Source organism: Bos grunniens, chromosome 29 (genome assembly GCF_055505025.1).
Source record: "Bos grunniens cultivar Pamir isolate PY7600 chromosome 29, Bosgru_T2T1.0, whole genome shotgun sequence".
NCBI classification, from domain to species: domain Eukaryota; kingdom Metazoa; phylum Chordata; class Mammalia; order Artiodactyla; family Bovidae; genus Bos; species Bos grunniens.
The window spans coordinates 32337471-32352048 of record NC_141193.1 but is presented as its reverse complement, the minus strand read 5'-3'; the positions used below and the strand labels follow the sequence as shown (position 1 = coordinate 32352048).

At 37.1% G+C, this 14578-nt stretch overlaps 1 long non-coding RNA gene across 15 annotated transcripts in view; it reads left to right on the top strand.

Annotated features, from left to right (window-relative positions):
• LOC147342470 (uncharacterized) overlaps positions 1-14578 on the top strand; it is a 294857-nt gene that overhangs the window by 88588 nt on the left and 191691 nt on the right. The window contains exon 4 of one of the 15 annotated variants that reach the window (XR_015158145.1): positions 10602-10812. The exons of the other annotated variants lie outside the window; for them this stretch is intronic. This is a non-coding gene — a long non-coding RNA (uncharacterized LOC147342470). Of the gene's footprint in view, positions 1-10601; positions 10813-14578 lie in introns of those variants that run through there. 15 annotated transcript variants of the gene reach the window in all.

Genomic DNA, 14578 nt, shown 5'->3' with positions numbered 1-14578 from the left:
GCAATGCAGGAGACCCAGGTTCAATTCCTGGGTTGGGAAGATCCCCTGGAGAAGGAAATGGAAACCCACTCCAGTATTCTTGCCTGGAAAATCCCATGGACGGAGGAAACTGATAGGCTACAGTCCATGGGATCACAAAGGGTCGGACACGACTGAGCGACTTCACTTTCACTTTCACTATTAACGTAATATGTTCTATATATTAGCACAATTTCAAACATTGTTATTATAAATATGATAGTGGGTTGAGAAAGCATAATGAATACTCAGTAGATGAAAGATCAACTTCACAAAAAGGAATATTTCCATATGTTTATGTAATTGTTTATTAATAGCATAAATTTTTATTCTCCTTCTATGGTCCTTGGCTTCCTAATCTGACTCATCTAAATATAGACAAATAATACTGAGAATATGACAGGAAAGAAGAAGGAGATAAATAATTTCATGTGAAAAGTGTACTCTGTTACTATATTTTTATCTCTAATACTTTATCTGAAAAAATGGAAATTAGTTGGAAGGTACAATATATTAGGCCCCATTCCCAAAGAAAGCAGTAATGATGTTTGAAACATATTTATGTGCTCTAAAATATGTAGCTAATTAAGTAACCAGGATTTTCTATGGAGGTTATAAAAATGTGATTTTATATGAAAATGTTTTAAAGGGCCATTAAACTAGCTTAACCTTGGAATTTCAAAGTCTGCTTATCTCTAGTTTCAAATAAGCAGAAGTTTTGTGAAGTAGCTAAGGCAAGACACATAATATGGATCCATATGAAGTCAGGTTTTCTTCAAAAAGAAGATATGAATTTGTCAGATATGCTTGATGTTGGAGTACTGTGAGATTACAGTGTAGAGGGGGTTCCCTTTCCTCTTAACCCTCTCCTGAATTTATGTGTAGACATTTTAATGCTGGCCATTCTGACCAGTGTGAGGCGGTATCTCATTGTAGTTTTGATTTGTATTTCTGTAATAATGATATTGAGCATCTTTTCATGTGCCTTCTGGCCCTCTATAGATCTTCTGTAGAGAAATGTCTGTTAAGGCCTCTGCCCACTTTTTGACTGGGCTGTATTTTTGTTGAGTTGCTTGAGCTGTTTGTATATTTTGGCAATAAAGCCCTATTGGTCACATTATTTGCAAATACTTTATTCTGTAGGTTGTCTTTTCATCTGTTTATGGTTTCGTTTGCTGTGCAAAATCTTGTAAGTTTAATTAGGTCCTTTTTTTTTTTTTGCTTTTATTTCTATTGCCTTTGGAGACTGATTTAAGAAAACACTGGTAAAATATAGTTTTATGGTGTTGTGTCTTATATTTAAGTCTTTCAGCTATTTTGAGCTAACTTTTGTGTATGGTTCAGGATGTGTTCTAACTTCATTGATTTACATGCCACTGTCCAACTTTACCAACACAGTTTGCTAAAGAGACTGTCCTTTCCTCATCATATAGTCTTGCCTCCTTTGTTGAAGATTAGTTGGCTATAGGTGTGTGGTATTATTTCTGGGCTCTCTACTCTCTTCTGTTTATTCATATGTCTGTTTTTGTACCAATGACATGCTATTTTGATTACTGTAGCTTTGTAGTATTGTCTGAAGTCTGGGAACATTATTCTTATCTTTTTTGAGTGTTATCTTCTAGAAGCCCCAGGACAAAGTAAAAAGTATATAAAATGAATGAGTAGCTGATATATGACATAAAGATACTTAGGTCAAAATTAATGAATCCAGGACTGAGTTAGTATTTCTTAAAGTGTTACTATTTAAAATAACAAGTTCTAAGAATGTGGCTTACATTCTCCATAAATATTCAGCTAATATTTATACATTGAAGGATTGAAACCATGGAGTTTAGGAATGTTAGTTTCATTAACTAGAGAATAGGGAGACATTCTCTTGAGCAAAGGAATTATGTGTGATAAGTGCTGTGTTTTTTAGAAGAATAACCCGTTGGCCAATGCTTCCCCCATAGCTCACTCGGTAAAGAGTCTGCTTGCAATGCAGGAGACCTGGGTTCAATTCCTGGGTCAGGAAGATCCCCTGGAGAAGAAAATGGCAACCCACTCTAGTATTCTTGCTTGGAGAATCCCATGGACAGAGGAGCCTGGCAGGCTACAGTCTATGGGGTTGCAAGAGTTGGACATGACTGAGTGACTAAGGACACACAACCCATTGGCTATGTTTTGAAAAGTTTGGAAAAGAAGCTACATTTCAGCAAGAATTATCCTGGCCTAAAACAAAGTGGTTAACTATGGGAATTGATAAAACAACAGGAGAATAAGTTACATTTTATAACTTGTTGCTATATGATTTGATATTTGATTAAAAGACAAAATAGGAAGCAAATATGAATTAACGTTATAGAATAATGTTGAAGAGTAATGGTAGTGAAGTAAAAAAGGCCCATAAATATTTAATGACCAACACTTGATAGCTTTGAGATCTTAAATATGTCACACCTTTATCTTTGTCTTAATTTATTCATGATTAAAATATTAACAACTGTTCCCAAACCCACATTTATTGTGACCTCTAAAGAGTATAAATATGATGGAGTACTTAGGGACTGACTTACCAGATGCTATAAATTATTATATCTAGTAATATTTTGAAAGGTTTAATCACATATTTCAAGTAATATGATTCATTGCATTAGTCTAATGATCATCATTACATAATAAAGAACATCAGATAATGGATATGGTCTGGAAATCCTAAGTATAGTACATTCTTGAGCTGAATCAATGTAACTGAGGGTTAGATCTTCCAGCTCTTTACAATGTAGTTTGAAGATTATGTATGTATATGTGTGTGCTCAGTCATGTCCAACTCTGCGACCCCATGGACTGCAGCGCACCAGACTCCTCTGTCCATGGGATTTTCCAGGCAAGAACATTGGAATGTGTTGCCATTTCCTTCTCCAGGGGATCTCCCCGATCCAGGGATCAAACCTGGGTCTCCTGAATTGCAGGCAGATTCTTTACTGTCTGAGCTATCAGGGAAGCCCCACTGAATGTTCAAATGCAAACTTGATGCTTACAGAAACATTTTGGCAACCTGAATCTTCAATAGTTTGGGAGCCAGTTGCTCGATATTTATGAAATAGTCAATTATAGACATAAGATATAAAAAGGCAGGTGCATTAAAAAATGGACCTTGAAAACTGTCAAGAAAGTCATTTGAAATTATTTTTTTCCATCAATGTGTCCTTATATTTTAAAAAAAAATTGATCCTTGCAGAAACTGATAATTAGGTTTATCAAAAGCTGTCCATGTTTATTGGGCTTCCCTGGTGGCTCAGCTGGTAAAGAATCCACCTGCAACATGACCTGCATTTGATCATTGGGTTTGGAAAATCCCTTGGAGAAGGGAACAGCTACCCACTCCAGTATTCTGGCCTGGAGAATTCCATGGACCATATAGTTGACTCATGGGGTCACAAAGAGTCAGACACAACTGAGCAACTTTCACTTTCACTTTCTTTCATCTATGTTTATGGGTTAGGAACAAATAATCATATTGGATAAGTAGATGTGGCATGCACTCGCACATTGATGACTTCTCACAGTATGGTATCTTCAGAATAGTTTATGTGAAGCAACCTACTTCAGAGAGAGAGAGCCCACCTTGTGGGGGATTTTCTTTGTAATGTGGATGACATAGCACTGGCTTTCAACATAGTTGATGCTCCTCCCAATTCCTCTGTGTAACAACTACCTAACTGCATGCTACCACATGTATTCTAAATATAATCCTGGACTCTTTCTTCACACTATATTATTTATAGCTGAAATCCTCTATATTCTTTTAATGTATAATTTCAGTTGAAAGTATGGGTTTTGTAATTACAATACTTTGATTTCAAATCCTAGCTCTGTCAAGTAAACCCTTTTTTCTTCAGCAAATATCTACTTTTCTAAGCCTCAGTTTCTTAATCTGAAAAATTCAGTTAATATTTCTTTATAATTAGGGCATTTTAAGAGTAAAATGATAACATATTCAATATTTAAGCGCAGCTCTGGGAACTGATATCCTATGCAGTACTTTGTATGGTTCAAAAGAAGCCTCCTCTCCCTCAATACACTTCACTTCCATGTGCTCATTATTGTTATAATTTCCATGATCACCAGGTGAATAGGGCCTTCTAAAGTTGTATCCTATACCATTTACATAGCCTTGGCCACTCCCATGTTGCTGGCACAAAGTAGAGGCTCAGTGTGTGGTTATGATAGTAACGTCCCATTTATAAAGTCTTAAAATGTGGGAGGAATTTCAGACTTGTTTGTGGACATCAGATGAGTTTGAGGATTACTGAGTGGTAGCTGAACCTTGTTCTAATCAATGTTTGGCTTTTCTCTATCCAAAATTACTCAGCACTATCAGTTAAGTGGTACAAACAGTATACTATAATTCCATTTATTTTTCTTCATCATCCTAGGAAGTGTGAGGTGGGTTCCCTGTGTTAAACTGCCATTATGAATTTCTCCTGGGAGAAGGTACTTGCCACTTAGACACTCCTCTTGACTTTGTAGCTCAATTTTGATACTCTCTGTGGACTTACATCCCTAATTTCCCTATCTTACATTTTATTTTCCCTGTAAGCTGCTCCAAATTATTTTGATTTGGAGAAAATGAGCCATAAATGCTAAACATATATGGAATCATAATTACACATTATATTTGAAACAGAAAATGAATCTAGCTTCACATTTTCTACAATTGCTGGGAAGAAGCATGGTTTATGAATTGTGAGACTGTGTGAAAGCTAATGAGGTAGTGAGACTAGTACCAGTAAGCTTTATCTTCCTTCTGCAATTCGGTTGCCTTATTTCCATTCACTGAAATTCAAAAATAGTAGAAATGATTTTCTGTACATGTTGCAAAACTGTTGACTATCTGCTTAACATATTATATCTCTGCTTTGAAGTTACACTAACTAAAAGCATACTTACTACAAATTCAAGAAGAGAGTTGGAAATATTTTATTCCTTTTTGATACTTATGTTTAAAGTATACTAATGCATATTTTAGAAAATAATTTTATACATTGCCCTTTTTATTTACATAACATCAAAAAGTCATTGATCTTCATGAAATTAAGTCTCTTAGTTTATTAATATTGAATATTACAAGTTAATTACCTTCTAATGAAGTAAATTTGGGTTAAATGAAATGCTCTATTGCTCAGTATTTTACTACCAAGTGTTAAATGTAATGAGCTTCAATAAGTTGTGCCATAACATTTCTCAATAGTCTGTGGTCAAAATAAGTAGAGATAATGTTATACAGACTTCACTGTTATGGAAAATAGAGTATATGTATATATTTTTAAAACGTATTAAAGAGTTTTTCAGAGTAATTACTATGTATCAAGCAATTTACATATACTATCTCATTTATTTCTGATGACAGTCTTATATTCACAGATGAGGAATTCAGACATAAATAATGTTGCTGCTTTGATAGGCAGTGGGTTAAATATATATCTTTAAAAACACCAAAAATTTCCATGTTACATGAAATCATTTGAATGGACAAAGAATAATTGAATCCCACCATATGGAATTAGAATTAATATAAACATGTATAATAAAAGCATATTCAATTATTAAATATGTGCATGTATATATACTTGTATTACATACCTTTACATTATTTCAGATGTAAGCATGCATGCATATGTATGCAAATGCTCATGCATGTGTAGAGAGATCTTCAGTTTTAAATAATGTTTAGTTAAGTTCTCATATTGGTCTTATATTTTGACCAACCTAGACAGCATATTAAAAAGAAGAGACATTACTTTGCCAACAAAGGTCCATCTAGTCAAGGCTATGGTTTTTCCAGTGGTCATGTATGGATGTGAGAGTTGGAGTATAAAGAAAGCTGGATGCAAAAGAATTGATGCTTTTGAACTATGGTGTTAGAGAAGACTCTTGAGAGTCCCTTGGACTGCAAGGAGATCTAACCAGTCCATCCTAAAGGAAATCAGTCCAGAATATTCATTGGAAGAACTGATACTGAAGCTGAAACTCCAATCCTTTGGCCATCTGATGTGAAGAACTGACTTATTGGAAAAGACCCTGATGCTGGGAAACATTGAAGGCAGGATAGGAAGGGGATGACAGAGGATGAGATGGTTGGATGGCATCACCAACTCAATGGACATGAGTTTGAGTAAGCTCTGGGAATTGGTGATGTACAGGGAAGCTGGTGTACTGCAGTCCATGGGGGGATGCAGAGTCAGACACAACTGAGCAACTGATCTGAACTGAACTGAAGTCCTCATATTAATATCAAGTGCCGTCTCACTAGGTAATCAATGAGAACACTATGCAGATGTAACAACAAAATAGCATAGATCTGAAGCTACCCATATCATTTGCTTCTCTAATTTATCATAATCTTGTCATCCATTGATCTTCAGACGAACAATTTAGCATTGAAAATGGCTGTTTTTTTTATCCTTGAGCGTCTGTATTGTTTATAAAGAGATCTCAGTCCTTCTGTGTATAGTAGCTCAGTGAAGTCTCTGTTGGATATTACACTCATTTCTATAGTCTGGTCCCTATTAGCTACTGTGCAAGTTAGGTAAAGCATAAATTTGGTAGAATCTATTCTTCAAAAATGCCCATCATGCAGCTGGAGCACCTGCCCTGCAGCTCAGCAGCACTGAGAGAAATAACGGAGACTGAGTCTGAGCAGGAGGATCACATATAAATAGAATTATCTCCATAAAACGGTCTTATTTTGTGCAGAAGTTATTGATACTATGGCTTCCCTGGTGGCTCAGAGGTTAAAGCATCTGCCTGGAATGCAGGAGACCTGGATTTGATCCCTGGGTCAGGAAGATCCCCTGGAGAAGGAATGGCAACCCACTCCAGTATTCTTGCCTGGAGAATCCCATGGACAGAAGAGCCTGGTGGGCTATAGTCCACGAGCTCGCAAAGAGCTGGATACAACCCAGGGAGACCTGGGTTCGATCCCTGGGTCGGGAAGATGCCCTGGAGAAGGGAATGGCTACCCACTCCAATATTCTTGCCTGGAGAATTCCATGGACAGAAGAGCCTGGTGGGCTATAGTCCATGAGCTCGCAAAGAGCTGGATACAACTGAGTGACTAATGTTTTGTGTGTTTCTTATGTTCAAAGTGACTAATTATTTTGTATTCATTTAACTTTTCAAAATTTAACACTAAGTATTAGTGGACATTACATGTGGACATTTTCTCTGTATTTGGTAATTATGAACTGTGTAAGAGTTTTTTAAGATAGGTTCACTTGGTATTTCCATGTGTAGCATTGCTACATTTACTTGAATAAATAAGACACCATGACAGAATGCCAGATACTTGAAACATCCATAGGAATGTTGGTCTACAAAATTCCTAGACCCATTGAGTGTTTCCATGATTCCAAAAGCTCTTCTGATAGAGCTGCATTATTGATTGTGTTTAATGTTTAAAAGGAAGTAAAATTGAAAGAGTAAAGTTTAAAAGGGGCTTTCATACTGCTAACCATTTGTCTAATACCTTACTTTTAGCACACGTTATAAGAGTGAAATTGGATCACAAATTCTTCGCCAACATGCAGTCAACTATGTTGAATTTCCGTGGTACAGCAGATACTCATCCAACACATAAAATCTAGGGCAACATGACCTTTAAGAGTCTTTCTACATCTCACAATTTATGATTCTGTAGTTTCACTTTTTATTACTCAGAAGGTCTTATAATGCTGAAAATGGGGATGGAATAAGGGGTTGTACAACCTTCAATTTAAAGAAGGTGAATGCTGTCTTCTTTCTGTAATATCAAAATTGTTAGGATCTGGAAAGCAGAGTATGGAGTCCCAAAAATTTAAACCTGATATATAAAGGATCCTTCCATCTTCTCCTGCTGTATTCTACTTCTCTGACTCTATAGTAACTATTACTCAGGAGAATAAACACTCTTCATAAACAAGCCCCATTTTATTATCTTAGCCTTAATATTTTATTTGAATATCATGTAAGAAAAATTCCTCTCTTAAAACCCTCACTATATAATTAAGAATCTTAATAGTCTAATAAAACCAATACCATCTGGTCCTGTTATTTTAGCCTAAAATGAGGGGCAGGGTGAAGCCCAGCCCATTGGCTCATGCCAGAATTGATAAATAAGGCTTGTGCCTGAAATATGTATAATATCATATATGAAACGAGTCACCAGTCCAGATTCGATGCACGATACTGGATGCTTGGGGCTGGTGCACTGGGACGACCCAGAGGGATGGTATGGAGAGGGAGGAAGGAGGAGGGTTCAGGATGGGGAACACGTGCATGCCTGTGGCAGATTCATTTTGATATATGGCAGAACCAATGCAATATTGTAAAGTTTAAAAATAAAATAAAATTAAAAAGACTATACCTGAAAGAAAGAGGTATATAACTAGACATCCATGGGATCACAAAGAGTTGGACACAACTGAATGACTACACTTTCACTTTTCAGGCTTCTTCAGACAGTAATGGTATCTCACACCTTTTTATAACCCAAAGTAATTAGCTCAGGCCTGGCACATGGCTGGTTACCATATTCAGAGTTTTAACGCGGGGATCATGAAGCAGAATTAAGACATCCCATGTCCCATTGACATGCAGAATGTAGAAGCAGAGAATAGTAAATTATGAGAGAGAACAGTTGAGGAACCCATTTTTTAAAAGCAGACATCTTGTCTAACTTGTCCATTAATAAATCCCACACCTTGAACAATGTCTGGTACCCAGGAAAAGTTCAACCAGTCATTCATCACTGAATAAGAAAATGAACAAGTATATATGTTTATTGTCATTTTAATTCTATTAAGTAGAGAATTACAGATACAGCAAGATACCAACATGGCAATGGAGGAAAATGAATCTGGTGTTTCTTTAATCAGCACCCTCTAAATTGGCTGTCTAAATTGACCACAGTGACTTAATAGTTATTTAGATAACTACTTCAGATACATTTTAGTCTTCCTTGGGGGAGTTATAGTGAGGGTGTGTAGGGGAGGAATAGTATTTTTCTTACCCAGGCTGGAGTGAAATTCAGCTGGAAATTGGCACTTTTGATTGTTATGCATAGAACAAAGGGTTAATAATGGAAACATTCTGTGTGGGGATCTGAGAACAGAATACAGGAAAGACCAAGTAACAAGGTTTGGAAGATAGAATCTGGAAATAGTCTCTAAAAAACATACCAATGAATGTAATAGTTTCCTGTGCCAATAGTGAGAAACTTCTATATGCTCAGTTCAGTTCAGTTCAGTTGTTCAGTCGTGTCCAACTCTTTGCAACCCCATGGACTGCAGCACACCAGGCCTCCCTGTCCATCACCAACTCCTGGAGTTTATTCAAACTCATGTCCATTGAGTCGGTGATGCCATCCAACCATCTCATCCTCTGTTGTCCCCTTCTCCTCCTGCTTTCAATATTTCCCAGCATCAGGGTCTTTTCAAATGAGTCAGTACTTTGCATCAGGTGGCCGAAATATTGGAGTTTTAGCTTCAGCATCAGTCCTTCCAATGAATATTCAGCACTCATTTCCTTTAGGATGGACTGGTTAGATCTCCTTGCAGTCCAAGGGACTCTCAAGAGTCTTCTTCAACACCACAGTTCAAAAGAATCAATTATTCTGTGCTCAGCTTTCTTTATAGTCCAACTCTCACATCCATACATGACTACTAGAAAAACCATAGCTTTGACCATACGGACCTTTGTTGGCAAAGTAATGTCTCTGCTTTTTAATAAGCTGTCTATGTTGGTCATAACTTTTCTTCCAAGGAGCAAGTGTCTTTTAATTTCATGGCTGCTGTCACCATCTGCAGTGATTTTGGAGCCCCCAAAATTAAGTCTCTCGCTGTTTCCCCATTTGTTTGCCATGAAGTGCTGGGACCATATGCCATGACCTTAGTTTTGTGAATGTTGAGCTTTAAGCCAAATTTTTCACTCTCTTCTTTCACTTTCATCAAGAGGCTCTTTAGTTCTTCTTCACTTTCTGCCATAAGGGTGGTGTTATCTGCATATCTGAGGTTATTGATATTTCTCCCGGCAATCTTGATTCCAGTTTGTGCTTCCTCCAGCCCAGCATTTCTCATGATGTACTCTGCATATAAGTTAAATAAGCAAGGTGACACTATACAGCTTTGACTTCCCCCATTCCTGATTTGGAATCAGTCTGCGGCTATATGCTAGGCATCTTGAATACCTTATGCTTGTCTTATAGCAAGCATTATCCCACTCTTAGATCACAGAGGACATCAGTGATTACCTCCTAGTGAGAGCTAAGCTGTGTAACCTCTCTGTTCAGGTTGGCATGGAACTAGGGATATTTGAATTAAAAGTCAAGATCTCTCATCTACCCTGTTTCTTGAAGGTTATAATAAGATATACTATGATAACAAAATTATATGTTTTTCCTTCAATATGTTTCCTTCCTTTGTCTCATTGGAATTCAAGGCCATTTACCCTCATAGAAATTATTTAGGAGCAACAGAAAATCCCTTTGCTCCCGTTTATGAAACTTTATTTCCTCTAAGCAACATCAACAGAAAACAATATTCTTTCTCTCCCTTGTGATGCAGTGTGAATGCACTTGGTCCACTGAAGATACGCATCCCTCTAAAGCACAGGCTAGACAAGAGGAAAAAGACTGATCAACAGTGTGGAAGAAAACTGTTATCTCTTCTAAAACTTCATCTTCTATGTTTACCATTCTCACTGTCTTCATTTGTTTAACATCATTCTTAGCATGGAATGGAGCTCACCACTAAAATTAAGCACGAGCCCAACAGGGACCTGGTGTGCACGTGGTCACTCAGTCTTGTCTAATTCTGTGATTCCATGAACTGGAGCCCACCAGCCTCCTCTGTCCTTGGGATTGCCCAGGCAAAAATACTGGAGTGGGTTGCCATTTCTTCCTCCATGGCATCTTCCCAACCTAGGAATCAAACCCACGTCCCCCTTAGGCTCCTGCATTGTGGGCAGACTCTTTATCACTGAGCCACCAATGGTCTGCAGATCCAACATGGCCACCCCCTTACTATTTTGCCCACATTTTTACTGCTAACCCCCTCCTCATATCTGTCCTAGACATATAGCCTTCCTTGCTGCCTTTTGAATACCCCAGATATGCTTTGTTTTAAGCTTTTACTCTATTTTCCCCTCTGCCAGGAACACTCTTGCCCAGACATTCATTCCACTTTTCCTTCCATCCTTCCATAGAGTAACTTTGAGTTTCACTTAGACTTCTCTTCTCAGTGGCAAGATTATTGACCCTATTTTTTTTTTTTGCCTGATCACTTATACCCTCTGTATAACAAATGCATGTAATGTCAACAATTCAGTTCCTGATTTTGATAATATTTTTTAAATAGTTGAAGAAATGAGGGTCAAATGTATACATAATTATGTAAACCAAAAAGATCCAGAGAGAGATGTGCATGATCTAGCCAGAGTTTTAAACTAGATGACAAGTAGTGTCATCTAAAGTGGATTATACACTCTCCTATGTATAAAGTGTGTAAAGATTATACACTTTCCATCCAGGTCTCTTAAGCCTATGAAAATATAGTGAGAGAATGTTTCTTATTCATATGAGGAGACTGAGATAAGAAATATTAAACTTGCCAAAATTACACAGCAAATGACAGATGAACTCAAGGTTTCCATCAAAGTCTGTCTGCCTCTAGAAGCAAGTCCTTAAATCACATCACTTTGGATGAGAACTAAAATGGTCAGAATAGCTCCTTGTCTGGATAGAAATTGAGTGGGTCTCGCAAGTCATCAAGATTTAGGTTAGTGGAGAGGACAGGAAGGAAAAATAGAAACTCTGGCTCAGAGACAGTAAATTTATTACTGCTGTAATACAGCATGATCACGTAGCTTACCCTTGGTTAGTCATTTTAGGGAATTGCATAGGAAGTTATTTGAAATCTTGACTAAATAAATATCTCTGTTTCCATATTTGTTGCTACTCATCATGGATTGGATGAGGACAGAATGAAGTTGACAGATACTAAGTTTTGAGGATGATCCAAATGCTGGAAAACCGCATGATTATTAAAAAAAAAAAAAAGGCATAGTTGATTCTTTTTCTTGGTTTCATTGTATAGAAGGAAAAAGAAAAATTAATTCACCCTGTCCAGCCAAATACATGAAATCTTATTTCAGTGTCTGAAGGATTCATCATTCTGTCAGGCCAGCTGCATTTCTATACACTGTTTTTAATCAAAACCCATACTAGCAGAATTTGTGGTGGAGAAACTGAAGAAACAACTCAAATTCATGAAAAATATAGTTATGTGGGAAAAAAATAAGTTCAAAACATGAACTATGAAGCACTTGTAAAAGTTTAGATATCATAAAGTTTGAAAAGATAAACTGGCATTCCAGGAGGCACTGATTTGTTAGTATTACTAACAATGTGAAGGCAGTGGCTCCCTGGGAACACTCAGGAGGAAATCAGCAACCACCACACCCATGTCCATTCACCAGCACAGACTATGCCCTCCTCTACCACGGAAAATAAATCAATTTCAAGTTGGCTTTGTATTACCAAAGATGGGCATTTCATAGAGATATGTTATTATACATTGAGGCAAACACAGCATGGGCTTCCCTGGTGGCTTAGACGATAAAGAATCTGCCGGTAATGCAGGAGACCCAGGTTCGATCCCTGGGTCGGGAAAGTCCCCTGGAGAAGGCAATGGCTACTCATTCCAGTATTCTTGCCTGGAGAATTCCATGGACAGAAGGGCCTGGTGGGCTACAGTCTATGCGATCACAAAGAGTCTGACATGACTGACTGACATTTTCACTTTCTGCATGCTAAATATTTAAGAGAAAAAGAAATAATTTTCCCTTAAAAAGATAGCTGGTATAAGCCACAGGACCATTAAGTCTGGTTCATTTATCATAAAAATAAGGAGAAAGTTCATGCCTTGCATTTAGAACATACTAGAATCCCACGTCCCACCCAGAAACACACCTCTGAGTTCCTCGAGGGCAGTAAATTTCTTAGTGGCATTGTAGTGGGAGCCCCAGTGCCCAAACACGCTGATGTATATATTGCAGGTGATTCATAACATGGAGGGACTTAAAATACTTGCTTCTGAAGAATGCAGACCTCAGCAAAAGGAGTGGCTAGTCTCCAAGATATTTAAAAATGAAACAAAAATTCTTAGATTTTGACTCAGAGGGAAAAAATCTCTGAGAGGGATAACAGCCCTTGCCCTTTTCAGTTGATGTTAATGACTTTATATTATCAGTGAATATTGTGTTTTAAAATGATGACACTGTCTCCTAGGCATTTATGCTCCAGATCTCATCTATGCAGTTTGTACCCCTTGTTATCTTTAACAATAAAAGATTCATTTAGATTCATGAAAAATGTCATGCAATTTAATTTGTTTTCTATTTAAAATGGGAAAATGGAAACAGTTGGCTTTCATGGCAGCCTTCAGTGATTCTGACTTTGGTTCAATAATCCATTTAGAAGGTGGCAAATGATTGTGTAATGCAAAGCACATAACCCAGCTAAAATTATCATAGTTTTCCAAGTGCTAACACCTTTCCTTTTGAAAACTCAAAAGAGATTCTTCTTAAGTTCTTTGTTTTTAAACATGTTTTTCTTTAGATTATTCTATGGTTATGTGTTCTCTCTCAAATACCTTCAGGATAAATAGAGATAATGAAAAGAAAACACAGGAGGTGTGGGAGGAAAATACACATAGATAGCAGAAAAAGAAAATGAAGTCAAGGTTATTTTATCTGAGTGACATAGGCCAGAGCATCCCCAGCATATTATAATGTCCTCTGGAAAAAGCAGTTATAAATGGAGCTGATATAGGAAGGCTATTTTGAGGAATAGGCTTGGAATGGCCACCTGTATTGCCACAGGTCTCCCTCTGATGGATACTCTCACGCAGAAATACGTTTACTTTGCATTTCAATCTTGAATGTACGAATTCTTGTCTTTTCAAAACTACGAAATGGAGCAAATGAGTAATACAAAAAAAAAAAAAAAATAGTGTAAGACAACAGCCCCAAACCCTTTTGGCACCAGGAACTGATTTCATAGAAGACAGTTTTTCCGCAGACTGGGGGTTGGGATGGTTTGGGGATGATTCAAGGACATTACATTATTGTGCACTTTATTTCTGTTATTATTACATCAGCTTCACCTCAGGTCTTCAGGCTTAGATCCTGGAGATTGGGGACCCCTGCTGTAAGATATAAAGGAAGTGAAGACATGCCATACACTTCTCTTATACTGTTAAGGCTCCTAGATTAGTATTGGGCTTTTTATAATACACTGGAAATTCTTGCATAGAGAAATTCCCCCATTACTTGTATTATCCAAGTCACTAGTTATCTTAAATATTGACATGTATCTTAGAATTTCAATACCAATAAATGCCATTCAGATATGTTTGGATTGAAAGGTACTCGAGATAAATTAGTCTCTAGGGATGGCAGGTATATATTGACCCAGATTCTCTAGTTGATTAGTTTAGCTGCCTGGGATACTATATTTAACAGGACTCTGTTAGGCTTAGAA